General features: G+C 48.0%; 1 protein-coding gene across 1 annotated transcript in view; it reads right to left on the bottom strand.

Moving 5' to 3' along the window:
* Positions 1–27,774, bottom strand: part of METTL4 (methyltransferase 4, N6-adenosine) — a 245,271-nt gene that overhangs the window by 82,707 nt on the left and 134,790 nt on the right. The window lies entirely within an intron of this gene.

The following is a 27,774-nucleotide window of genomic DNA, read 5'->3' as shown; positions in this document are numbered from 1 at the left end:
GGGGTCAGCTGTGGTACATTAACAGCTGGCTGGACTGTTGCAGTCCGCATTACATATTGGACTAATTGCCTATGTATTTTAATTAGTGTTTTTAGCTGTACTAACAGCTCTTCCTTTGACATTTTTGCAATGTCAGGATGTGGTGTGTAGCTGGCTAGAACCGGCCACGTTGCTCCTGGTCTACCTAGTGGACCGAGCCTGGTAATGTGATCATTGTGTTTTAGGGCGCCATTAAACCAGAGCAGGTGCTCTTGAAATTTAAGTGGAATTTCAATCTCCTCGAAAGGAGCGTACTCTTCCGGAGGTTCCTCTATTTTGTAATAGTGAAACTCTTTTGTTGTAGCGTTTGCCGCTGGAAAATGTATCCATGAATAGAATACCTCTGTCTGCCGATATTCGTGAGCCTCTATCACGAAAATTACTGTACCACCTTGAGGTGTCAGTCCGTTTTCTATAAGTTTTAAAGTTATAGATTTTCTTAAGTGGACCGGGATGATAATAGCATCCGGGTCTGTGTCTAGGAGACTCGAGTCTTCCTCTATTAGTAGGGCTGCCAGTCTAACTGCTTCCCTTTCTTCTTCACTGTCTGTCATTTTTTATAAATGCAGGTTTTGCAGAGTTGGTCTCCAAGGAGACAAAGATTAGGTGCACAATATTTTGGAACACTGTATCCTTCAACGTTGAATAAACCAGAGCTTTACATAGGAATCTCTTCCTACTAAGGTCGGGCGGATTTTAACCTTTCACCCACTCCAGACGTCTATTGGAGTATTTACGGGAGAAAGGGGTCTGTGTGAAATATGCACGACTGAGTTACTCTAACGTCTTGCGTTAGTTTATCGCCTTACCAAACGTTTGGGCGCCATGTAGTGTAGTTCCTAGTTTCCCACTAGGCCCTGCTCATTGGAATAACATAAACAGTAGTATCGACGTAGAAGTGCGGATCTTCCAGGCCTCCACTGACTATGCTAAACTTAATTGGGTGTGTTACCAACTAGCTCAGAGGTCACTGGAAACTTTCTTCTCTGCATAGGAAGTGATCAGCTTCCCTGGCACAGACAAGAAGGGATTCAGCTTTCCAACAACCGTGCAACATGACAACTTTGCTCCTCAGATCAAGAGTCAATCTCTAGGGTCGTGTGAAACAATAGACAGGTATTTCACTCAGTCAGGTTAGTGCAGTTTACTTTCACGATATGTAGAGAATAGAGAGATGGGCGTTTGTCAATAAAAGGTTAACATTTATTGAACAGTCTTTCTTCTCGTACAAGAGAAATGTATTGCCACAATTGCAAGACTTGTTATTATAAAAAGTACGTACAGTAAGATAAGGATTGCGAAATAATACTGTAAAAGCATTGATATGGTTTCTTAGCCATACAATGGTTTAAAAGTAATAAAACATATATACATTCATATATACATTAGGCTAAAATACTCAACTGGTGCTTCTAACTAAGCCTACCCCAGTGTGCCTGACCTAAGCCTAACACGTGGAAGGGGAGTAAGTAAGTAGCTTTAAGTTAAGTTGGTTTTGCCAAGGTTTGCTTCAAGAATTCTCATCTAAGGGTTTAGTCAACACCATACATCTGAATAGAATGATGGAGGTCTGGTATCTCCTTCAGGAGGCACTCGGTATCCCAGTCACCCGCGAGGGCAGACTAGAAACGCTGGAGCTGGATTTCTCAGCAGAAGAAATGCAGCGTCTCTCTTCAGCGCGTTGAGGAAGGAAGGGGGGACAGCGTCCGCGGGCAGCTTGGCATCTGCTGGGCTCTTCGCAGAGGGACGGCTGTTCAGCTCCTAAGCTCACCACACCATAGTTCGCGCTTTAGCAGCGATAATGGTATCAGTAGCTTCACCACCAAAGGGACAGCAGCAGCATCAGCGTACTGCATACAGCATACAACAGCAATGGGACACCAGCAATTGCTTAAGGCAACGTTGGTAGTATTTATACCTGACAGGTGCCTGGTTTGACGCAAGTTTGCTGGACATAAGACGTCAATTAAAGATGTCACTAGGAAGTGATACCTATCAGTTGCTCATTAGAGTTCCATTACTAATCAAAACACAGCAAGCGGGGATTTCCAGGTTTGCTGAGTTTTTATCTTGTTGAAGAACTCGAAGTGTTAATCTAGGAATATCAGATAGTGACTTCTGCTCTGTCATTGCACTAATTGGTTGCAAAGGAAGTGGCAGAGAACTATGCTGGAATGTGGCTCTGTTTGTGTGAGGCCAGAGATGACTTTCTGAATATCGCACTTGAACGGTTATGCCAATATAGGGAATAAATGGATTTATAGCCGAATAGGGGCATAAGGTCACAGTATCGATCAGGAACCTAGATAAACACGCAACAGTGCTTTACATGGTAAACAATAACAGTGACACAAGGTCTTAAATAGAACAGATTAAACGTTTCTATGGATGAAAATATGAAACACCTGTGGTACTGGGTCAGGAGAAGAGAAGGGAGGGAGTCAGGTAGATGAGAGTGGGTACAGGAGCCGGGGTAGGTGAAGGGTTTGAGGGACATTGGGTAGAGGAAGCGAGGGGGACGATGGTGAGACTGATGGAAGGTGTAGGTTAAGGAGGGAGGATAGAGATTATGTAGAGAGTAGGGTTGAGCAAAATAAAATGCATTATTAAGGGTGGTTCTTTTCAGAAGCTTAGATAAACGGGGAGAGGATGTAGCCTGACAGCTAGAGCGGTCGACCTCAAAGCTAAGGAACCTGGTTCGTGTCTCAGCAACGACGCTCAACATCCTGTGATTCTGGGCAAATCACGTAATCTCCCCGTGCCTACCAAAAATGAATGTGTCCTTCTGTAACGAAACTGGTGCTCATGTAAAGCGCTCTGATACCCGATGTCTCGGGTCTAGTTCACGCTATATAAAACTCTAAAAAAGAAATATATAAAAAAAAATAGAATGAGGCTTATGCATGAATTGCTTTGAAGTTTAATCATCCCAACTTAAATTTGATCCTATCTTCAATTGGGTGTCAGTGTAGGTCGGCGAGTATCAGAGAGATGTGGTCAAATATTTTGGTTGATGTAAGTACTCTGCTGCTGCATGTAGGACCACTTTTAAGGGAGTAAGGGCAGTCTGTGAGGTACCAACTAGGACCGTGCAGCCAAAGTCTAATCTGGATAATATCACAACATGGGAGGCTGCTTCTGGGTGGATTGGTTGCAGGACAGGTTTCAGTTTCTCCAGCAGTGTTTAACTGGAAATTCACACTTGGTGATGTTGCCAATGTGTTAGGGAAGGGTCTAGTGTTAGTCCGAATGAGCATGCTGACTGTGCCAGAGTGGGGGTGAAGTCAGGTAGATTAAGGTGATGACATTCAGGGTTGAATTTGTTTTTGATTTAGGTGAGAGTAGGATGAATTCAGTCTTTTTTTAAGATTGAAAAAGTTTTTATCCCTCTAACATCTGATGTTCAGCAGATTTCCTCTGAAGGTAAGAATATCATTTATGTCAGATGTCTTTAGGTAAATTTGAGTGATGTGTGCATATTGAGGAATGATGACAGAAAAATCTTTGCAGATTTCAGCGTGCAGCTCGACATAAAGGTTGAAGAGCATAGGAGATAAGACAGATCCGCGAGGTACCACACAGATGACAAGGGAAGGATCAGAGACGCAATTATCAACTTTTACAAACTGTGATCTCCTAGACAGGAAGGATGCAAACCATTTCAGGACTATGCAATTGAATTCAAAGTAAGGTTTGAAAAGGTTAAGCAGTCTCGAGTGATAATTGTGTTGAACGCTGCTGCAACAAGGGGACAGGACTCTCCATCATCCAGAACATGGCGAACATCATACAGGATTTTTAGGGAGGCTGTTTCAACTCAGTGTCCAGCTCTGAATCCAGATTGATGGGGGGCTAGTGGATTTTCTATATTGATGAATTAATTGATTGAGTTGTAAGGAAACATTTTTCAATGATCTTTCCTAGCCAGGGGAAGTTGGAAATTGGTCTGTAGTTATCAGGAAGGCCGGGGTCAAGGTTGGGCTTTTTAAGTAGAGGAGACATTTTTGTTGCATGTGAGTGCGTCGGGGGAAGGTCCTTTGAGAGAGGGAGGCATTGATCATTTTTCCCCAAGCTTCCAAGATTAGGTAGAAATTCTCTTTGATGATGGCTGCCGGAGTGTGGTCATTGTAGTAAGTGGTGGAATTGAGGTTTTTCACAATGCTGATAGGGTCAGATTGAGAGATACTTTTGAAAGTACTATAGGGGCCATATTACAGAAACAGCCCTAGGGGGCGCAACAAGGGTGTGTGCCCGCTTTGTGCACCCCCATGCACTTTGGTATTACAGAAGGGGGTACAGATGCTGGCGCGGTCCCTTCTGCAAAACTGATAGTGCTGATGCACATGAACAGCCAGATGCTGCGTCTGCAACCCCCCGAAGATAGTCCTCTCGAAGGGTTAAAGGAGGTCCAATGGATCCCCCACAGATATCCACATGTAGACGAATGCAGTCACTCACTGTACCCACCAGCAAGTGGATCTAAAATCCCTCTTGAAAGTGCAGGCGGGTTGCCACCTGTACCGTGAAACACACAGCAGCTTTTAAACAGCAGGGCATTCATCAAAACGGGACGCATTTTCCCAGTTAGCGGCACAGGGAAAGTGACCCTTTTAGAAATAGGGGCCCGGATGTTTGCTAGTTTGGCAGTGATTGTGGAAGAAGGAAGTTGGATTGCGCTAGTTGGATTTGTTGTTTGTAGAGTTTTCTTAGAGTTTTACATTTCTGTGGATTATTGGAGTTAGAATGTCTTCAGTACTTTTGAAGTACATGTATTTCTTTTCTTTGTTGTTTAGTTCAGTGGTAAACCACAAACTTGAGGGCATGAGATGTAAACATTTTGGTGCAAGGGGGTTAGGACTGTGCACTGCTTGAGCGATAGTCTGGTTGTATCTGGAAAGAAGAGAGATGATGGCCATGTTGCCAGGGAGTGTAAGCAGTTTACTAGACATCCCACCAATCTGGTTAGTAGACATATTTTTTAAGGATTGTTTTCAGATGGTGGGTGGTTGAATCTTGTTGAGGGTTGGTAGGTTAGGGAGAAAGAGGGAGGAAAAGGATGGGGAAGTCGTCAGACCAGTAGACTGTGATTGGGTGATGGCAGTGGACTCTGTTTTCCTGAAAATCATGAGGTCTAGAGTCTGGCCTTTGCAGTGAGTCTGGAGGGTAATGAGTTGTTTGAGATCATGTGATTGGATGATGGAGTTCAGGGAATGATAGAGGCAGCATTTGATGTCACCTCAGTTAAGGTTGAAGTGTCTGGTATAGATGATATCTGAAGAAAATTATTGTTTGCAGCTAATATATCCAGCTATTTGTTGTGGAAAGCCTGCTTTCAGGCTAGGTGGGTGGTATATAACATGAAGGTAGTGAGAGTAGGGTGATGTTTCAGAGTGATTCGAGACTTTCAAAAGTTATTGAGTTAGTTGTTGGTATTTGAGTGCAGAAGTATTTTTGTGAATGATGGCTAGTCCTCCATCATGTTTGAGGTGTCTGTCTTTGCAAATGATTTCGTAATTAAGTGGCAGACTAGAATAGGACTAGAGAACTAATTTAGCAATGTTTCTGTGATGCAAAAGATATCTAGGTTGTAAGTGGTGATGAGGTCTGCTATATCGGCATGGTGAGTGTGAGAAGTTAGCCTGGCATATGATGTCCACTAGTTCTAGTGGGCACTTGGCACCAGTCTAATCGACCCTTATTGATGGTGGTTTTAAAGTCAACCTTATAGAAAGCTATCCTAGTGGTAGCATGAACCAGCAGTCTTCAGGCTAAGACTTCAGTAGGCGAGTTACGCAAGTTGTTTTACCATATATAATCCCTTGAGTACCAAATGAAAGGACACTGTAGGAGAGTAGGGTCTGCAATCCTATGATCACCCGGACTTTTTGCTTTTGTTCCACTGGTTTACGACTTTCTCGGGCTGTGGGCCTGCTAATCAGACCCACAGCCTAGCTGTTCTCTCTCTAAATTGATGCGTGTACCTTAGGTGCATTACACAATTGGAACTGGGCCACCTTGTCAGACCCTGTAACTCAGGGCATCGGTGTACCCAGCGCCTACCAGGGGCTGAAGCATGTATTATGCCACCCCTAGCTGGCCATCTAAATCTGACACAACTGGCTGCACGACAGCTGGGGCAACGTAGCGTACACGCTCGTTGCTTTAGGTATAGTATCCCTATATCTAACCTCACAATGGACACCCGGGTTCCTATCAGTCACTCCTATGGCAGGCCTTGACAATCCTGAAGGCAGAGTGCATGGACCCGTGTGAATTGGGCTCTGGCACGAGCCGAGCCCGGTTGCAGCTTGCGGAACCAAGACCCAATGGCTGTTCCATGATAACGCGTATCATATCGGTAACTTCGGTATAGCGTTATTAAGACATGTCGAGTAAGGTGTCATACGAATCGGGATGCTACCCCCTCACCAATTCTGGCGACGAGGTTAGCCTTCCGCCCTTCTAGAGGGACACGACATGTACGTAACTGTGCACCCCGGTTAAAGTTAACTAAAGCCTCAGCTCCACAAAATGGATGCTGCCACCACAGACACGAGTCTGACCTCCTGCTGCTGGGAGTCCTTCCAGCGAGGAGAGCTTGGACAAAGGGTTTCCTGTCAAGGGCGGTGTTCGCACCGTCCCAGACAGGGTTTGTGTATTCTGGGTAGGTAGGGCTTTGCGAGAAGGTGACTGCGGAGTGGCACCCCGGTGCTCACTACGCATCTGCCGGTCAGAACCAGTTCCGGGGGCACCACCCCCTGACCTGGGGAAAGTCCGGCAGGGGAGAGGGGTGTAACTACCCCCCTTCCTGGTCCCACCCTTAGGGCAGGACCTAGTCATGTACCCACCCCTTTCTTTAGGATAAAGGCCGGAGCGGGGACCTTCCAAATTAGATCATCTTTGAATCAAGAATACTTTCTACGAAAGGACTTCGAGACTCTTCTCAAGATTTCTCCCTTGTGACTAAGGAGTAGTCACCCTGCATCCGCAAGCACCATCTAAGAACTCTGCGGTTTGCTGCAAGTCCTTCCTCAGGAATCCGACGGCCCAGCTCGACGAGAACCGGCTTCCCTGGCACCTCTGACCTCTACCCACGTCATCAGCTCAGCTGTGATCTGTGGGTGCGACGAGACCTCGAGGGACCGGCCATCATCAAAACCTGCACGCTTTCTTAATCAGCACGACCATCGAAGCAATTCTCTGGTGAGTGCTCTGGGGTCCGAGAAGCCCCGACCCTGAGCAGCTCCAGCACCGAAGTGCAGTCTCCCAGCATCTCCACGATCTGCGTGGGGCCCTTCTGCTCGCTGCTCCGCACGTTGTCTGGTCACTAGCCGCTGGCTTGTGCCCTTCTTTGACAACATCCGACAACCAACGCTGCTGGTCTGGTTGCTCCAGACTGGCCTTTGCTTCCATCGTTGAGAGAAGCACCCCGGACCCTCCTGGTCCACTCAAGACGCCATTTTAGGCCCACCACGTGGTCCTGAAATCTGCCAAGGCTTGTTGCCCCAATCCTGGGCCCAGCGACGCCGACAGCATCAACCTTCGTGGGACAGCTCCCTCCTCCATCCTGGTCGCCGACAACGCCTCCGGGTCCGTGAGACTGCAGAGCTTAGCGTCGCCCACTCACCTAGTCGAGGTGACGGCCATCCGGTGCCTTCCTGGTACCCTCTGACTACTGACTAGTAGTACGAACTTGGTCCCCTCTGCTTTCAGGTATCAACGATCTCTGATCCAGGCTTGGATCTCTACGAACTTTTTCATCACTGGTCGCCGGCCAGCAACTCCTTTTCTTTTCCGGCTCCTGGCTCGTCAGCGAAAACCCCCGTCGCCTGTAAGACTTGTGCAGCCGCAGCCCTCGTGGCTAGGTAACTTCGGCATTTCGGTGCCTGCATAGCCTCCTTACTCTAGGGTCCCGAGTCCCTCGCTTCCGACTTGCCTTATCGGGTCCGCCCGAGACCATTAGAACTTTCCGTGCCCTCGGGCACTTGTTTTAATTGTGCACTTGAAGTATTTTCCTAAGAGTTTTGTTCTGTGCTTAGTACCCTGTCCTCATAAAGAGTCCAGGGCTGTTGTGATTCTTAATAAATATACTGTTTATTTCCATAACACTTGTGTGGTGTCCTTTCACTTGGGGTTCAAGGGGTATGCGATGGTATAACAGCTGGCTTAACACGCCCTCTAGAGTTTAGCCCGAAGACTGCTCGTATCCACGCTACTAGGATAGCTGGTCTAAGGTTGACTTACAACCAATCACCATAAGGGTCGTTTGGAACGATACATAGTGGTCGCTAGAATAGCGAACGCTGCATATCGGGCCAACTTCTCACATTGGTGAGCAGCGGTTGGGATTTGAGCTTGCTGTTGTTTTACCACGCGTATCCTAAGAACATCTTGTGAAAGATCGCATAAGTACTCCAGGTACATATAACTTAGCTTAGAATACTCTGAGTTCTACTGAACCAGCTGTTGTAGCTCCTCAAGGCTTAGCACACCTTGGCTGCAACTCTTAGCAAGGGATCAGTAGGTAAACCCATAGTGTAGGTAGGTACATCACTTACACCACACTAGAAGCAGCATGTCAGACAAAGGCGGAAACTCTGAGTCTCCCCTCGTGTCAATCGACCTTCCACAGGTCACCTCCAGATATGCTGCGCTTAGCTTTCATGAGATGCGACAGATCTGTACGTCTCGAAAGATAAAACAGGGTGCAAACCCTACCATTCCGTTTCTGATTGGTCTCTTGGAGACTTATGATGCCAAGAAGGCGGGTAACACCGACCCTTCTCATCCCGAAACGGAGATGCCTCCCCTCGAGGGAACCCGAGGTGACCCTGACCTTATCCATCTCTCCGCCGAGGGCGAAGAGGAGGACGAGGAACCAGAGACATCTGGGGACGAGGCAGACACAGGTCCAGTCATAGTTAGTCAGCTAACTCAGGACAACTTAAGCCGGCACGAGATTGGTACTAGGAGACCCCTGGGGCCTCTCTCGGGCCAGCTTAACATTGGGAACGGGCGAGTTAGATCTCTGTCGAGAGGCTCTAACAGATCTGTTCGAACCAATGGCTCTCGAGGCTCTGCTCGAAGAGGGATGACATCACCTCAGAGAAGAGTGTACGAAGCAAAGGAGCGGGAAGTCAAACTGCGGATCGAAAGGGAAGAACTTGCCCTAGCCAAAGAGAGACTCGCCTTTGCTCGAGAGCAAGAGTTGAGTGGGACAATTCCCACTGGTGGCAGCATTCCCCCATGGGAACCCAGGAGTTTAGACACTAAGCACCTGAATAAGATAGTGCCCCCCTTTAAGCAAGGGGACGACATCCACAAATGGATTACTGCTTTGGAGCCCGCCTGCACTGTACAGTGCGTCCCCCAGAGTCAGTGGGCAGCTATCTTGTGGCTCTCCTTTGAAGGTAAAGGTAGAGATAAGCTCCTCACCACCAGGGTCGAGGATGCTAACAATTACCAGGTCCTGAAGAACACACTGATTGATGGGTTCGGCCTAACCACTGAGCAGTACAGGTTGCTGTTCAGGGATACCTAGAAAACTCAGTCTCAGGACTGGTCTGATTTCGTTGATTGTGCCACTAAGGCTTTCGAGGGCTGGTTGCTGGGCAGTAAGGTTACTGATTACCAAGGATTGTATAATTTGATCATGCGAGAACAGATTTTAAACAATTGTCAGAACCAGTTGTTGCATCAGCACCTTGTCGACTCGGATCTGACCTCTCCCCAAGAATTGGGAAAGAAGGCAGACAGATGGGTCAGAACAAGGGTTAAGCAAAACCAGGGCCAGAACCAGGGTGGTCAGAAGAAAGCAGACCAGAAGGGTAAGGATTCGAAAGGGGAACAAACTGACCAGAAGTCTTCGACAGGTCCCCAACAACCCAAAGAGGGGGGGGGGTCAGGCTTCCCAGAAAAAGAAGAATCAAGAAGGTCAATCGAAAAGGTGGTGCCAATACTGTAAAAGTAAAACTCACTGGTTTAGTGAGTGCACCAAGAAAGGAGGGCAGACTCCTACTACTGCAGCCCCTAAGGCACCTGTGCCCCCTAGTACAGCCAGCAGTAGTAGTGCGCCTCCCAAGGGACTAGTTGGGTTAACCTTGGGTTCTGAGTGGTGTGACAGCTTAGCTGGTACACTCACTCAGGCTGTCCTTGTCTGTACAGGGGATGTGGATATATCCCCTGATGTCAGTCCCAATACTTTGGGCAAATACCGACAGACACCTTTAATAAATGGAAAAATGGCTCAGGCCTATAGGGACACTTGTGCCAGCGTCACCATGGTGACGCCTAACTTTGTGGACCCTGGACAGATCATGCCAGGTACAGAATTCCTGGTGACCAATGCCAGCAACGTCACTACCAGTCATAGTATGGCGATTGTTGCTTTCTCCTGGGGAGGGGTAAATGGCCAGAAAAAGGTTGTTGTTAGTTCAGACCTCCCAGTGGATTGTTTGTTGGGCAATGATTTGGAGTCATCACGATGGTCAGAAGTGGAGCAATGGACTCACATGGAGATGTTAGGCTTGCCAGCACACGTGTTTGCTGTGACCAGGTCACAGGTCAAACGATGCCCCACTGAACAGGTGCTGGATCCTGGAACAACGGACAAGACACCTCCCAAGAAGAGGAGCAGTCGGGTTAAGGCTTCCCCTTCCCCCTTGCCCCAGGTCGAGGATCAGGACTCAGAGGAGGCTGACCTCCAAGAATTGCGGGAAACTGAACCCAAAGAACTCGAACTTGATCAAGTTGAGTTTCTGGGCTCAGGGGGACCCACACGAGAGGACCTGGGGAAGGACCAGTTAGACTGCCCTTCTCTTGAACCCCTCAGACAGCAGGCTGCTGCTGAGGCTGCTGGGAACGCCACAGGTACCCACAAGGTATACTGGGAAGATGGACTCCTGTACACCGAGGCAAGAGACCCCAATCCTGGCATGACCAGGAGGCTGGTCGTCCCCTTGTCTCAGCGTGGTTTTCTCCTTACCTTGGCCCACGAGATTCCCTTAGCAGGACACTTAGGCCAGACGAAGACGTGGGACAGGCTTGTCTCACACTTTCACTGGCCTCACATGAACGAAGATACCAAGGAGTTTTGCCGCTCCTGTGTCACTTGCCAAGCCAGTGGTAAGTCAGGTGGCACGACAAAGGCCCCCCTTATACCAATGCCTGTGGTGGGGGTGCCCTTTGAACGGGTGGGGATTGACATCGTCGGTCCCATGGAACCACCAACAGCATCAGGGCACAAGTTTATACTGGTGGTAGTGGATCATGCCACCAGGTATCCTGAAGCTATTCCCCTTAGGACCACTACAGCGCCTGTTGAGGCAAGAGCCCTAGTTGGAGTATTCTCCAGAGTGGGCTTCCCTAAGGAGGTCGTCTCCGACAGAGGTGCAAACTTTATGTCGAGCTACTTAACTGCTATGTGGAAGGAATGTGGTGTCAACTACAAATTCACTACACCCTATCATCCACAATGCAATGGGCTTGTTGAGAGATTCAACAGGACCCTGAAAGGAATGATTCATGGACTACCTGAAAAGCTTCGTCGTAGATGGGACGTCCTGATTCCCTGCCTTTTATTCGCTTACAGAGAAGTCCCACAGAAGGGGGTTGGCTACAGCCCTTTTGAACTTTTGTATGGGCACCCTGTAAGAGGACCCTTGTGTTTGGTGAAGGAAGGATGGGAGAGACCTCTCAAAAAGCCTGCAACCAGCATAGTAGACTATGTGCTGGGCCTCCGCTTGCGGATGGCTGAGTACATGGAGAAGGCATCCGAAAACCTTAAGGCCAGCCAAGAACTCCAAAAAGCTTGGCATGACCAAAAGGCTGTCTTGACTGTTTATCAGCCCGGATAGAAGGTGTGGGTGTTGGAGCCAGTGGCCCCAGCAGCACTCAAGGACAAATGGTCCGGGCCCTACACCATCCTGGAGAAAAAGGGAGAGGTCACCTACCTGGTGGACCTGGGAACTCCCCGGAGCCCCCACCGGGTGCTCCATGTCAACAGGCTCAAGGCATATGTCGACAGGAAGGACATGAGTTTGCTCATGGCCATGGATGAGGGACAGGAGGAGGAGAACTGTGCAGAACTGATCCAGTCCGGGCTTGCAATCTTGCCGCAGACCAGAGCAGTGTCAGACAGCAGAGAGGAGCGGAGCGGAGCCTGCCTGCGGAGCCAGCTAACCAGCTACTGCACAAAGAGACGCCGAGAAAGGCAACACGGTGAGCCCTGCAACCTCACTCCTGCCCTCTCCCCCTCCCTTCCACCTGGGAAATCGGTGGAGGCACGAGAAGCCGCGGGAGAGTCCCGAAAAACGGGAGCGAAAAACGGAGCCGCGAAAATCGGTAAAAAAACCGAGGCGAGGCCGGCGTAGCAGGTGGGACCAGTGGGACCAGTGGGGTCTGGGGGCCTGGAAAAATCCAGCAATTTCACGTCCCTTGGGCCCCCCCCAAGCCTCATACTATAGCTAACAGAGACTCTTCTGACTGCCACCGGGTGCTCCCTTTAGCATCTTGCTGCCTTTCAACCCACGGCTCGCGGCCCCCGCTCCACGGGAGCCGGTCGAAGGATTGTCAGTGTCGGATAGTCGGATTGCCTGACCAAGAGGTAACCGCCGAGGGATTTCTACAGCATCAGGGACTGCGAGGACCAGCGGGCGCTGCGTTACCAAACTCGCCGCAGCTGGTCCTCCTCCCGCCCCCTCCCGCCTGGATTTTAAGAGTGGACTCAACTGCAGAGGCAGACGGCAGCTGCTGGAGTGGCCGGGAGAGAGGCTGTGAGTTAGCGGCCCCCACGAAGTCCGTTCTGCCCGCATCCTGCAGCTGAGGCACCGAGCTGCAGTCAGCCAAGCAGTGCAAGCAGTGCAAGCAGTGCATAGGCGTTGCTCAGCGCCGAGGGAAAAAAAAAGACGCAGCTGATCACTTTTTTTTTTTTTTTTTTTTTGGTCCCTTTAACCCCACCATGAGGCAGCCTGCTCGGAGCAGCATGTTTTTATCTTGAGAGTCGGGCTGTGGAGAAAGCCATCGGCAGGTGGGATAAAGGAACACAGCCCTGCCGCGCTCTGAGGCTGCACTCATTAGCGTGCCACGCCGGTTTTAAGACTCACCTGAAGCTGCCTTAAGCAGCCTGTGCGGAGCGGCGTGCCTTCGAGCTCAGAGTGGTGCAAGAGGGCGTTTGTGTCTGAGAGAATCAAGAGCAGTTTGAAGCTGCAGAATCCAAGGCTTACAACAACTCTTTCTCATTTATCAAACCGAGATCAGAGGTAGAGTTTGGGCTCAGGGGGAGAGGCCCTCACGAGTCCACTCCGCAACGGAAAAAAAAAAAAAAAAAAAAAAAAAATTGTATTAAGACCAAACCAAAAGGGAGCGCGATGAGATCTGGACTGATCAGGCAACACCCTAAACCTCACTCCACTCTGAGATCGCGGAAAAGAAAACTGGGGAAACCCGAGACAACAATCCCAACAAACCCGATTAATCCCAAGGAACCCGGGTCAAGTGACCAAGAAAAAACAATCACAAATAATATAGAGGTCTCATCTCTTACAGTAATGGAAACAACTAAGTTGACCCTAACTCAATCGCTAAACATTAACGGTCAAGTCAAGGTCCCCGCCGCCTCACCTTCCTTAACTACTGCCCTCCGGCTACCACAACAACAACAACCACAAAAACAGGCACAGTCCAAATTTTCTCAAGTACCTCAAATGGAAAAATCCTTATCAACGGACCCAGCTAATCTTGTAATGATTGACGGCACACCGGCGAAGAAAAGGATATGTTCACACCAACCTAAGATTTATACAAAGTTCGCCTTTCTTAAAGACCCGGGAACAGCCATATTCTCAATGACTGGGAACATCAGAGGTCTTCAATCTCCACTTTTAAAAGACGAGCTCGACTCCAGCCATATGATCAGCAGCCAAACAGGCTTATCCACCCCAGTGGAAACTCAGTGTCAACCCACTCATGAGATAGCGACTGTCATTCCCATATCAACTTCGCCGAAAATAAGAAGACCAGTAGCACTCATCCCTCAGGAAGTTCTTAAATCAACCCCCTCCAAAACGTGGGGATTGACGTCCGCTAGTCAAACCACCGAAAAAGGCTGGATTATACCAACTGAGGCAAGGTCTCCAAACACAGCGGCCGACTCACATCCAGTTCAGCAGTGTGAGACCCACTCTAGCAAGACCAGCCCCCATTACCTCGGTAAACAAGACGCTACAATGGAAATCAAGGTTTTGATACATAAAGAGGACGAAAGGGCAATTCAACAATCGCCCCATCCAGTTAGCAGTTCTCCAAACCCAACAAAAGACATCAGAGCGATTCGAGTAAAATCACCACTAGAAATTGAAGAGCAACAACGCGGTACCAAATTGCCGCCAACGCTATTCACCTGCCCGGCTGCCTCCAAGTCACTCCAGCTAATCTTAAGTAGCACCACCGACCACACTATGGCGATCAATAAGCCTACAGTGCAAGGGGCCACCCTGGGCGGTACCTTATTATCGAATAATTATTTCTCGCCCACAAAAAATCTCCCTGACAATGACAATGATAATGACATGTCTTCTATAGCCGCACAGGAGTGGGAAGAACTAGTGGCGACCTATAACCGTCATCCATCTGAATGGAAGCCCACTGCCGATGCTTTGCCAAGATCCGAGAGAAGTCACAGCCCAGGAAAAACAGCTCCTGAATCAATTTGGGCGACAATCTTAAACACATTGCAACTCTCGGCTACAGCCCTGGAATTTCAATCTCAAAAAATGGACATACAGCTCTGTGTTTTACAGACAATGGCTGACTCAATCTCAGGAATTGACTGTAAAATCGCTGAACTAAATGGCCTCATAAGGAGAGGTCAAGATGCCGTCCTTGCGGCCCAACCAACATTATCACAACCACTATCTTGTGATCCAATTTTAGATAAACTTTCATCTTTACCATCGATGTTGGGGGCACTAATAAGTGACCTAAAATCAGCAGTCTTACCAACCCATACATCACAAACCTCCGACTCACCCTTAGATGTCCCAACAACACAAACGGACCTATTTGAATATCCTATCGAGCGGAGGTCAAACATCATTTCATCTTCAACCGAAATATTACCAACCAGACCGCTGGGATCTGAGCAACCCATCACGACTGCCATTACAGTCACACCTTTTTCAACACTCGTCCAGGAATCTTCTAAGGCCCGTAGAAAGAACAAAAGGAAAGGAAGGAATCGGGCACAAAAAAGCTCAAATAAGATGACGGTAATATATTCTAATTCCTCCCCTTTAGTAGCGACTGCTACAGAGTCTGTTACAGAGTCCCCAACAGCCAACGTAGCACAACCCCCTCAGTATAAGGCATCCGGAACTGCATCTCCTGTATCCCCAGTGGCTCACTCAAAAGCAACAAGAATTGCTTCTACGAGACCTGCACAAAAAAAACTTAAGCAGAAAACCTTACAATTCACAAAAACTAAAGTGGCAGAAAACTCTATTAATCCGGAACCAACATCACATGAATCCGTCCCAACACGAGGAAGAGTGGATACCGCCGTAGCTAACAACACTGAGTCCTCCTTACACTCGACACCTACATCGGTTAGTACCAACGGTAACCCGCTCATAGCTAATAAACAACGTGAGCAATCAAACGCTTCAGTCATACCAGACCCAAGCAACCTTTCTCAATCAAATCAACAGGGTGTCAAGAGACCACTGTCGGACTCAACCAAACCACTGCTTGTGAACAGTCCAACAACACACATAGCCAATACTCAACGCGAGCAATCAAACGTTACAGTCATACCAGACTTAAGCAACCTTTCTCATCCAATCCAACAGGGTGTCAAGAGATCACTGTCGGACCCAACCAAACTACAGGTTGCGAACAATCCAACCCCAATTCTCTTCATCCCGGAATATACATCTCGTGGCAGGAGTGACATACTGAATAGGGGAAACATAATAAGGCTAATGCATTCAATACCAAATTTATCAAATATCAGTTCATCTGATCTTCTGGCAATAGAATTCCAGCCAAACACCGATCCTCTTCGCCCTGAAATCACAAAAGCAACTTGGCTCTCACTTGAGACAGCACTTAAAATTATGGAAGAAATAGCGATGTTCCAGCTATGGGGAATAGAGCTGAGACTTGAAGAAAGACCTCGCTATCCTACTCCTTTTCTTCCTTTAGTCAGATCCCCAACACAAAAAAGCACTACTTCAATATTAAAAGGAGCGAGAAGCAGCTCGCCTAGGCCGTGCTCCAGAGACCTAGAAAATCCCAACTCTGAACTAAACCAAAAGTTTAGTAGCTGTTCACCACGTAAAACTGGTCATAATTGGAACTTAATTCAACGCACATTCACAAATTCCACTATTAATAACTGACAGAAAGAGGGAAACATGGACATTAGAATTTGCTCTTGGAACATCAATGGTTTGGCGTCCAAAAGGAATGACCCCGAGTTCCTAGAATATCTAACTACATTTGACCTTATCTTGCTCCAAGAGACCTGGGAAGAAAAAGCATTTGAGCTCCAAGGATTCACGTCCTGCTGTATTCCAGCAAATAAAAACTCAACCTTTGGCCGAAGATCAGGCGGTCTGATGCTTTTTGCATCTATATCATCAATAGGTGAAATCGAGGCAATGGATCTTTCTATCCCTCCCCCAAGTGTCATTCAGGCGGTAAAGGTCCCACTTTGGTTAAAGAAGCAGCCCCAAGCTGTAACCATAATTAATACATACCTCCATCCCAAAGACAAACAAAAAGGCGCGAAAGACCTAGTCAAACTGATGGAAAAAATAACGGAGGAAAGCGAGTCTGACTTATTCATCCTGACAGGGGACTTCAACATGCTCCTAATTAATAAAGAGCAACCTAGCGACCTTACTCGGGACCTGAACGTTGCATGGGCCGTGCCGACACAAGGCCACACAAAAAACAAGAACTTAACGAAGCACTCAAAACTTCTACTTCGTCACTTGGAACAACTCAACTTAAGGGCCCTGAATGGCCGCTACCCTGGTGATGATCCACCAGTTGCCACCTTTCATGCGAATAATCAATCTTCCCATCTCGACTACATGTTCACATCACTAAACATACTCTGTCGGGTAAAGTCCTTTCGAATAGGTACGACCGACCTCAGTGATCACTTGCCACAAGAGGCCACAATAAATGCCACTTCCCATCTGGGACTTGAAACATTCACAGGCCTCGAAACAGACATTGCCCCAAATTTAAGGCGGCTTCGCTGTACCGCCGAGAACATCGATTCAATTAGCTCCATGGCGAAAAATCTCTTCTCCCAAGCCACCAGCTATGCCCCCAAGGGATCGGACGTCTGGGACACTTTCATCAAAACCATCAGGGAGCAAATGGTAAAAAAGGTTCCCACCAAGCTACATCACCAACAGTTGCCCCTTGGTGGGACTCGCTCATGTCCAGAAATGAAACTACAAAAAAGATTAGTAAATCAATTACTGAGACAATTGCGAAAGGACCCCACAAATCATAGCTTGCAAACTGCCCTACGGGAAGCTAAAACAAAATTGAAACGGACAAAATGGGGCAACCAGCAGCGAAGGAACGAAGATCTATGGGCGAAACTAGTGCACGAGGGGAAGCAGAAGAACAGCTCCAGATTCTGGCAAATGGTTAAAAGAATACAGAATCCTGACCTTCCAGGTCAGAACTCGCACATAACGGAAGAAGTATGGTCGAAATACCTACAGGAGCACTTCAACAACGATGGGGCCATAGACAAAGTTACTACAAATAAACCTTCTTTAATACCTACAAAACATAACAAAAAAGCAAACCTCAACCACTACACCCCCACAAACCCCCGTGAAATGGGGGAACACATTGCCTTGAATGCACTAAAAACTGATAAAGCTAAATTGGATAAAAACTTAACAAAAGCACTTGAGTCAGGGCCCAAGCCAATTCGCCCATCAGACATCCAACGACAAACATCAAGGGGGCGACCAACTGGAGCTCCTGGGCCGAATGGCCTACCACCTATGCTCTACAAATCAGATGCTGAATTTTGGAGCGCAGCCTTAGCACCAGTGTTTAACAGTATCAGACTCACACAGACCCTTCCTGAGTCCTGGCACGGTTCAATCATTAGCCCGATACATAAACAAGGTAGCAAGAGGCTTCCAAACAACTACCGCCTCATTGCTCTCATAGACGTGGAGGCAAAATACTTTGCTGGCCTTATCCTGGAGGAGTTAACATCATGGGCAACTGAGAATTCCATCATGCCAATTAACCAAACGGGTTTCTGTAAAGGCCAAGGGACCACAACCAATCTAATGGCACTATCACTGCTGATGGAAGCAGCAAAAGAAACTAAGTCATCTCTATTCTTTTCATTTATTGATTATACAGCTGCATTTGACCACTTGGACCGAAACAAACTTTGGATGAAATTGGACAAACTGGGAATACCTAAACACCTATTAGACGTCCTAATACTGCTCCACACAAACACCTGGATTAAAATTAAACTTGGGGCTGGAACGCATCTTTCAAAACCCATAACGACAACAAAAGGACTGAAACAGGGATGCCTACTTGCACCGATCCTATTCAATCTTTTTTTAGCCGACTTACCTGGGCAACTAGACAAATGCTCCAATCACGCACCAAAACTAGGGAAAATCATCCTCTCAAACCTGTTATATGCGGATGACCTGTTGCTGATAAGTCGGACTCCAATGGGCCTCCAACATCTTTTGAACATAACCAATGCCTTTTCAGAAAAAAATGCCCTACAAATAAACTTCAACAAATCAAAGGTGATGACTGTGAACTATAAGAAAAAAAAGAACCCCCGCTGGTACTTGAATGGCGAAATGCTTGAGCAGGTTACCACATATAAGTACCTGGGAGTAATCCTGGACTCAAATAACACCTCGAGGGCGCAGTTTAAATCCTTGCGAGGGAAGGCTATAATGACTTATATGTCTCTAAAAACATTGAAGGGTAAATCACCTGATCTGACACTGAAACCTCTTCTCGATCTATTGAGTGCCAAATTAAAACCGACTCTCACATATGGGAGTGAATCACACCATGGTAAGGACGCGGCGTTACTGGACACTCTTATTGCCAATTCATACAGGGCTATTTTCAATCTTCCCAAGTACGTTTCCCCGGCTCAGATACGACTAGAATTCGGTATCTTGAAACAAACTCTAGAGAGGCGGAGCGTGTATGCAACAAACTGGCATAAAATTCGCAACGCAGATGCTGGATCTCTATGTGCAAACCTATGGGAAGAATTACTTCGGCACCGCAATCTCGCGCCGAGAGCCTACTTATATGATTCTCTCAAAGTTCTAGGCCTGACTGAAACCTGGGAAACATCAATGGATCTCTTGTCCTTTAAAAAAGTAGCTAAAAAATCAGCTAGCATCATCTCAGCGATAGAAGACAAGAAAGACCTAGCAAACCGAGCACATGGATGGCTAACGGTGGGAGCTTATGAAAAACTGCGGCCACAAGCGTACTTCAGTATTGGCATGAAAATAAATGTTAAAGAAAAATTCCTAAAATTACGACTTGGTGTAATTCCCATACTTCCACATCTTCCACCTTGGGAGAGAAATAACCCGTCACAACAGTGTCGCATGTGCAAAACCGGCAAGGAAGACATAATTCATGTGATTTGCATCTGCCCTAGCATAAAGGACCTGAGGTTCAATCTCTTACGTCCTTTTTTTAACTTTTATGCCGTCCGGACTTGCAGACAGGCAGCCATATTGTGCTTTTCTACTAGCGACACTAAATTGAACTGTCAAGTTGTGAAGTTCTTTGACCTAATAAGAAAGAGACTTAACCATGCCATATGAACTTTTAATCCTATGATGCTAACCATATAACTGTTAACATCACTGTAATTTTATGCACCTTATTTTTTGTTTTTGTTTGTACGTTAAAGCAAAAATTACTACGGATACTTTTCAATTTTGTAAAGATTTTAATTAATCATATACAAATAAATTATTACTTACTTACTTACTTACTTACTCTCCCCGACCTGCTCACTCAGAATCCTGACGATGGATCGGTAGATGGTGTTGTCTTTTGTGGCAGCCTCTCCGAACATCAACAGGAGGATTGTAAACAGGTTCTTCAATCCTTCCGGCATATGTTCTCTCTAACACCCAGTCAGACCAATTGGTGCACCCATGAGGTCGACACTGGTGACAGCTTGCCCGTGAAGAGTAAAATCTACCGGCAGCCAGATCACGTTAGAGACTGCATCAAGAATGAAGTGCAGAAAATGTTGGAGCTGGGAGTCATTGAACCCTCGGACAGCCCCTGGGCTAGTCCCGTAGTTCTAGTGCCGAAACCTCACACCCCGGGCGGTAAGAAAGAGATGAGGTTCTGCGTAGACTACAGGGGTCTCAATGCAGTCACTAAGACTGATGCCCACCCAATACCAAGGGCAGACGAGCTTATCGATAGATTGGCTTCGGCCAACTACTTAAGTACGTTTGACCTGACAGCTGGGTATTGGCAAATCAGGTTAGCTGAGGACGCCAAGCCGAAGACCGCATTTTCTACCCCTGGTGGGCATTATCAGTTCGTGGTGATGCCCTTCGGTTTGAAAAATGCACCTGCCACCTTCCAACGGTTGGTGAATCACGTTCTCACTGGGCTGGATGACTTCTGTGCGGCGTATCTTGACGATATTGCTGTCTTTAGCTCCACCTGGGAGGATCACCTGGTCCACCTGCGGAAAGTGTTAGAGGCTCTGCAAGCAGCAGGTCTCACTATCAAGGCTACCAAGTGCCAGATAGGGCAGACACAGGTTGTATACTTGGGCCACCTCGTCGGTGGAGGCCAAGTTCAGGCACTGGAGAGCAAGATACAGTCAATCAGGGACTGGGCTCCTCCAACCACCCAGACTCAGGTTCGAGCTTTCTTGGGCCTGACTGGTTACTACCGGAAGTTCGTCAGAAATTACGGATCGATTGTGACTCCGCTCAATGAACTGACGAGTAAGAAAATGCCAAAAAAGGTTCAGTGGACAGCGAGCTGTCAAAAAGCATTCGATGACCTAAAACAGGCCATGTGCATGGCACCTATCCTCAAGAGTCCAGACTACTCCAAACCATTCATTGTCCAAAGAGATGCTTCTGAGTTGGGTGTGGGAGCTGTTCTATCTCAACTGAATTTTGATGGTAATGACCAGCCCATTGCTTTTATAAGCAGACGGCTGACCCCCAGAGAGAAAAATTGGTCAGCTATAGAGAGGGAGGCCTTCGCTGTGGTGTGGGCCCTGAAGAAACTGAGGCCATACTTGTTTGGCACTCATTTCAAGATTCAGACCGACCATAAGCCCCTCCTATGGCTAAATCAGATGAAGGGTGAAAACCCCAAACTGCTTAGGTGGTCCATTTCCCTACAGGGGATGGACTTCACAGTGGAGCATAGACCTGGCACTGATCATGGCAATGCAGATGGACTCTCCAGGTATTTCCACTTAGAACAAGAAGACTCACCTGGTCAAGGTTAGCTTATTGTCCCAACGTTTGGGGGGGGGGTCATGTAGGAGAGTAGGGTCTGCAATCCTATGATCACCCGGACTTTTTGCTTTTGTTCCACTGGTTTACGACTTTCTCGGGCTGTGGGCCTGCTAATCAGACCCACAGCCTAGCTGTTCTCTCTCTAAATTGATGCGTGTACCTTAGGTGCATTACACAATTGGAACTGGGCCACCTTGTCAGACCCTGTAACTCAGGGCATCGGTGTACCCAGGGCCTACCAGGGGCTGAAGCATGTATTATGCCACCCCTGGCTGGCCATCTAAATCTGACACAACTGGCTGCACGACAGCTGGGGCAACGTAGCATACACGCTCGTTGCTTTAGGTATAGTATCCCTATATCTAACCTCACAATGGACACCCGGGTTCCTATCAGTCACTCCTATGGCAGGCCTTGACAATCCTGAAGGCAGAGTGCATGGACCCGTGTGAATTGGGCTCTGGCACGAGCCGAGCCCGGTTGCAGCTTGCGGAACCAAGACCCAATGGCTGTTCCATGATAACGCGTATCATATCGGTAACTTCGGTGTAGCGTTATCAAGACATGTCGAGTAAGGTGTCATACGAATCGGGATGCTACCCCCTCACCAATTCTGGCGACGAGGTTAGCCTTCCGCCCTTCTAGAGGGACACGACATGTACGTAACTGTGCACCCCGGTTAAAGTTAACTAAAGCCTCAGCTCCACAAAATGGATGCTGCCACCACAGACACGAGTCTGACCTCCTGCTGCTGGGAGTCCTTCCAGCGAGGAGAGCTTGGACAAAGGGTTTCCTGTCAAGGGCGGTGTTCGCGCCGTCCCAGACAGGGATGTGTATTCTGGGTAGGTAGGGCTTTGCGAGAAGGTGACTGCAGAGTGGCACCCCGGTGCTCACTACGCATCTGCCGGTCAGAACCAGTTCCGGGGGCGCCAGCCCCTGACCTGGGGACAGTCCGGCAGGGGAGAGGGGTGTAACTACCCCCCTTCCTGGTCCCACCCTTAGGGCAGGACCTAGTCATGTACCCACCCCTTTCTTTAGGATAAAGGCCGGAGCGGGGACCTTCCAAATTAGATCATCTTTGAATCAAGAATACTTTCTACGAAAGGACTTCGAGATTCTTCTCAAGATTTCTCCCTTGTGACTAAGGAGTAGTCACCCTGCATCCGCAGGCACCATCTAAGAACTCTGCGGTTTGCTGCAAGTCCTTCCTCAGGAATCCGACGGCCCAGCTCGACGAGAACCGGCTTCCCTGGCACCTCTGACCTCTACCCACGTCATCAGCTCAGCTGTGATCTGTGGGTGCGACGAGACCTCGAGGGACCGGCCATCATCAAAACCTGCACGCTTTCTTAATCAGCACGACCATCGAAGCAATTCTCTGGTGAGTGCTCTGGGGTCCGAGAAGCCCTGACCCTGAGCAGCTCCAGCACCGAAGTGCAGTCTCCCAGCATCTCCACGATCTGCGTGGGGCCCTTCTGCTCGCTGCTCCGCACGTTGTCTGGTCACTAGCCGCTGGCTCGTGCCCTTTGACGACATCCGACAACCAACGCTGCTGGTCTGGTTGCTCCAGACTGGCCTTTGCTTCCATCGTTGAGAGAAGCACCCCGGACCCTCCTGGTCCACTCAAGACGCCATTTTAGGCCCACCACGTGGCCCTGAAATCTGCCAAGGCTTGTTGCCCCAATCCTGGGCCCAGCGACGCCGACAGCATCAACCTTCGTGGGACAGCTCGCACCTCCATCCTGGTCGCCGACAACGCCTCCGGGTCTGTGAGACTGCAGAGCCTAGCGTCGCCCACTCACCTAGTCGAGGTGACGGCCATCCGGTGCCTTCCTGGTACCCTCTGACTACTGACTAGTAGTACGAACTTGGTCCCCTCTGCTTTCAGGTATCAACGATCTCTGATCCAGGCTTGGATCTCTACGAACGTTTTCATCACTGGTCGCCGGCCAGCAACTCCTTTTCTTCCGGCTCCTGGCTCGTCAGCGAAAACCCCCGACGCCTGTAAGACTTGTGCAGCCGCAGCCCTCGTGGCTAGGTAACTTCGGCATTTCGGTGCCTGCATAGCCTCCTTACTCTAGGGTCCCGAGTCCCTCGCTTCCGACTTGCCTTATCGGGTCCGCCTGAGACCATTAGAACTTTCCGTGCCCTCGGGCACTTGTTTTAATTGTGCACTTGAAGTATTTTCCTAAGAGTTTTGTTCTGTGCTTAGTACCCTGTCCTCATAAAGAGTCCAGGGCTGTTGTGATTCTTAATAAATATACTGTTTATTTTCATAACACTTGTGTGGTGTCCTTTCACTTGGGGTTCAAGGGGTATGCGATGGTATAACAGCTGGCTTAACACGCCCTCTAGAGTTTAGCCCGAAGACTGCTCGTATCCACGCTACTAGGATAGCTGGTCTAAGGTTGACTTACAACCAATCACCATAAGGGAGGTTTGGAACGATACATAGTGGTCGCTAGAATAGCGAACGCTGCATATCGGGCCAACTTCTCACAGACACCACACCAGGTATATATCAAATATATATGTATTTAATCTAAACACTATCCCTCTGCACTCTTTATGAGGTCAGAGGTCAAAATACAATACAAGTCATACAGTTAATATACCATAAGTTGCACGGTATACGTTATGCCCTAGGGGCCTCACAAACCGAATACTAAGAAAGTGATATAAGTACCACGTGAGAGTTAGAAAACAGGCCTGGGGCCTGTGGAATTGCTGGGGCTACACTAAACAACCAAAGGTTAGGAAGTAGGAGGCCCACGGGAGACGCGTGCAGTGTCTAAGTACAGTCACGAGTTACCATTGACTTTCTATGGGAAACGAAGAAGTTACAAATATGCAATTTAAGGACACTTCCGGATGGACTAGGATGGAACCCTTTTAAACTAGAACACTTTGAGAGTCAAGACCCACGGGAGCACCGGAGTACTCGTGTTACCTCACCCAGGGAAGCCAGGTGCATAGGTGTCTTTTCGTGTCGGGTTTTGTCGTCGTTTTCTATGGAGAGCTGCAAAGAAGTGCTGCAGGCGACCAGAGGAAAAGTGTCCGGGTGGATCCAAGGGTGGATCGGTGATGTGAAGAACCTGAAAGCAGAGAGGACAGAGTCTGGGTCACTAGCCAGTGACCAGGAAGGTACCAGGAAGGAACCAGGCGATGTTGGGTGTTTGAAGGTGAAGAAGGTGAGTTTGTCTCTTCAGCCACGAGGTCCAGGAGGCATTGACGATGACCAGGCGCTGGATTCGAGCTGTCCCACAATGGATCTAGATGACTGCAGTGTCGGTATCCGGATTGGACCCAACAAGTCTTGGCAATCGCAACCCACGCAGGATGTCGAGATTGGCTCTGTTGCAGACCAGCAAGGTCTGTGGCACTTCTCCATTTCAGGGAAGCTGGAGCAAGCCTGGAGCAACCAGGACAGCAAAGTAAATTCAAGATGGCGTCTTCAGGGGGCTCACTAGCCAACGGGCAAGGAAACGGGAAGACGCGTTGAGCTCAAATGCAAAGGCGGGGTCCACAGGACACTTGCGGAGAGTGGTGGCCTGGGCTTTGGTGCAAACGGTGCTCGGGGCTGGGGCTTCTTGTACCCCAATGCACAACTTACTGAGGCTTCAGGAAAGGAGTGCAGGTAGCAACATTCAGGATGTACAAGATGTCCGCTCCCACGTCTCTCGTGTCCGCCACGGGTCTCAGCTTTGCTGTGGATGTGGATCGGGGTCAGAGAAGTAAGGAAGTCCAGTTCTTCAGTCGCAGAGTCTTCGGGCTCCGACGAGAGCCTTGAAACTGCAGACCGGCGAAGTGGCTGTTAGTGCCTGTTTGCACAGGGTGGTCACTCCTTGACCACAAGGGAGATGTCTTCCGTCTTCCAGTCAGGATGGAATGTTGAAGGTCCAAGATATGTCTTTCAAAGATTCATCCAGGATAATCTAAAGTCCTGGGGACACAGCTCCTATACTTATACTAAGAAAGGGGGCTGGATTACCGGACTAGGTCCCTCCTATGGGTGGACCTGAGTAGGGGGTGGTTACACCCCTTTCCCTTTGTCCAGTTTCGCGCCCAGAGCTGGGGCTGGAGTGCCCCAGCAACTGGGTTGCACCGGGCTATGCATGGAGCACCTTGTGTGCCCCAGGCAGCGTCTAGATGCATTCACTGAATGCAGCCCTCCCTGCCCCAATACACAAAACCCCTGTCTGGGGAGGTGCTGGCACCTCCCTGGACAGGAAACCTATAGTCCAGACCACCCTTGCTGGAGTTTGTTGTGATGCTGAGGCTCTGTTTAACTTTAACCGGGTAAAGCAGTAAGCTACATGACGTTTCCCTCTAGAAGGGTGGAATGCTTCCCCCGCTGCCAGAATTTGCGGGGGGGGGTAGTATTCCAAAGTGTTTGACACCTTACACAACATGTTTTGATAAGGCCAAACCAAAGTTAGCATTAACCGCGAGGATTATAATGCACTTAAGAGTATATGGTATGGCTATATCATAGAACAGCTATATGGAGATGGTTCCAAAAGCTGCAGAGGGGCTCAGCTCATGCTAGGGCACCCTCTCACAGAAAACCAAGCATTCTGCCTCCAGGATTGTCGAGGCCTACCATAGGAGTGGCTTATAGGTGTATATATGACTATATGTAAAGGCAGATATAGGTATACTATATCTAAGTAAGGGGGATTACACCACCTTACCCAGGCTGTGTGAACAGACCTGTGGTGTCAGTTTGGAAGGCAAACCAGGGGTGGCACAATACATGCAGCAGCCCCTGGTTGGCCTAGGGTACACCTATGCCCTGGGTACCTATGGTACACTATACATGGGGCTCACAAGAGGGACCCAGTAACCAATCTGGTATGTACCTAAAGTACATGGTGTCCATTGTATAGAGAAATCAGATAGTATGGGGCCCTGAATAGCAGGGTCCCAGGCCAACTAAGTCGAAAACCAGCAAAACACCAGGAAAAAAGTGGGGGTAACCATATAGTCAGATTCCACCTTCCTATAGTGACCATTTGCAGAAAGTCATACATATCATAAAAATTATAACGTGCCATCTAGTTGATGCTCTGAAACTTGAATTCAAAGCAGACCATTTGATCAAAGATCACTGCCTGGTTTCGAACTGTCCTTGAAAATGGTTGACCCATAGTAGTCAGCCAACCCAAAGGAAGGGGATCTTAAGAATTTGTTGCTTAAAGGCAAGACTTTGTTACTCTTCTTTTTCATCCAGGTTTGATAGCTGACATACCGTTTGGCCACTTGGCTACATCACTCGAATCGACATGCAAGTCCAAAAGTTAAATCTAGGACCACGTTTCCATAGTTAATGGATTTGTTTGGTTGCCAGTAACTTTGGCATCGTTTGGCAAATTATTAAGATCCTTAATTAAAAAAAAAATCTTATCTGGAATGTTTCGAGGTGATCCATCAAGCTGGGCCGAGAAAAAGGGGGGAGGTCCCAAAATACATTTTCCCCGTGCAATTTTTCATATGAAAACTGAACAGCGATACAGCAAAAATGACTGAATGAAATTACATCAAATTTAACAGTAAGCTAGATCCTGGTCCAGAAAGTACGCTTTTTGGTGTAAACCACAAAAAGCACCCTCGCCATGCACTGCTAATTACTTCCCAAATTACATTACTCATAACATGTTCTATGACATTATTGATAATATCACTGCAGCATCTGAAATTACATCATTCACGGCAACACCGTGCATGACAGGGTCGCAAGTCCTACTTACTTTAGGGCACGAGTTATAGGTATTGAAACAAGATAGATAGATAGACAGGCAGTCAAGGTACAGATATGCAAATTTTAATAGAGTAAATTCATACTTACCTATATTTAGTTACCTTCACAACATTATGGTAGTCAACTTTTTGATCATAATATTCTGGCACGGTGATATTTAAAACTCAATACTGTGGTCGAGAAGATACCTTGTGTTATTGTAAGTAATTTTTGGTTGTGAACTCTATTGCAATTATATTTATTTGGGAGTACAATTATATTTTTCTGTTGGGTTACAGTATATTTGTTAGATTAGAAAAAATAAAAAAAACAGTACTTGTGCTGTTTTGCCCCTGGATTAGGTCTTTAGGCAAGAACTACTTGACCTCTCCTAAGAGAGGAACACAAATACACTGTAATTGAATGTGGCCTTTT

Source organism: Lissotriton vulgaris, chromosome 4_1 (assembly GCF_964263255.1).
Source record: "Lissotriton vulgaris chromosome 4_1, aLisVul1.2, whole genome shotgun sequence".
NCBI classification, from domain to species: domain Eukaryota; kingdom Metazoa; phylum Chordata; class Amphibia; order Caudata; family Salamandridae; genus Lissotriton; species Lissotriton vulgaris.
The sequence above is the reverse complement of the archived record's forward strand: the minus strand, read 5'-3'. Positions and strand labels throughout refer to the sequence as shown.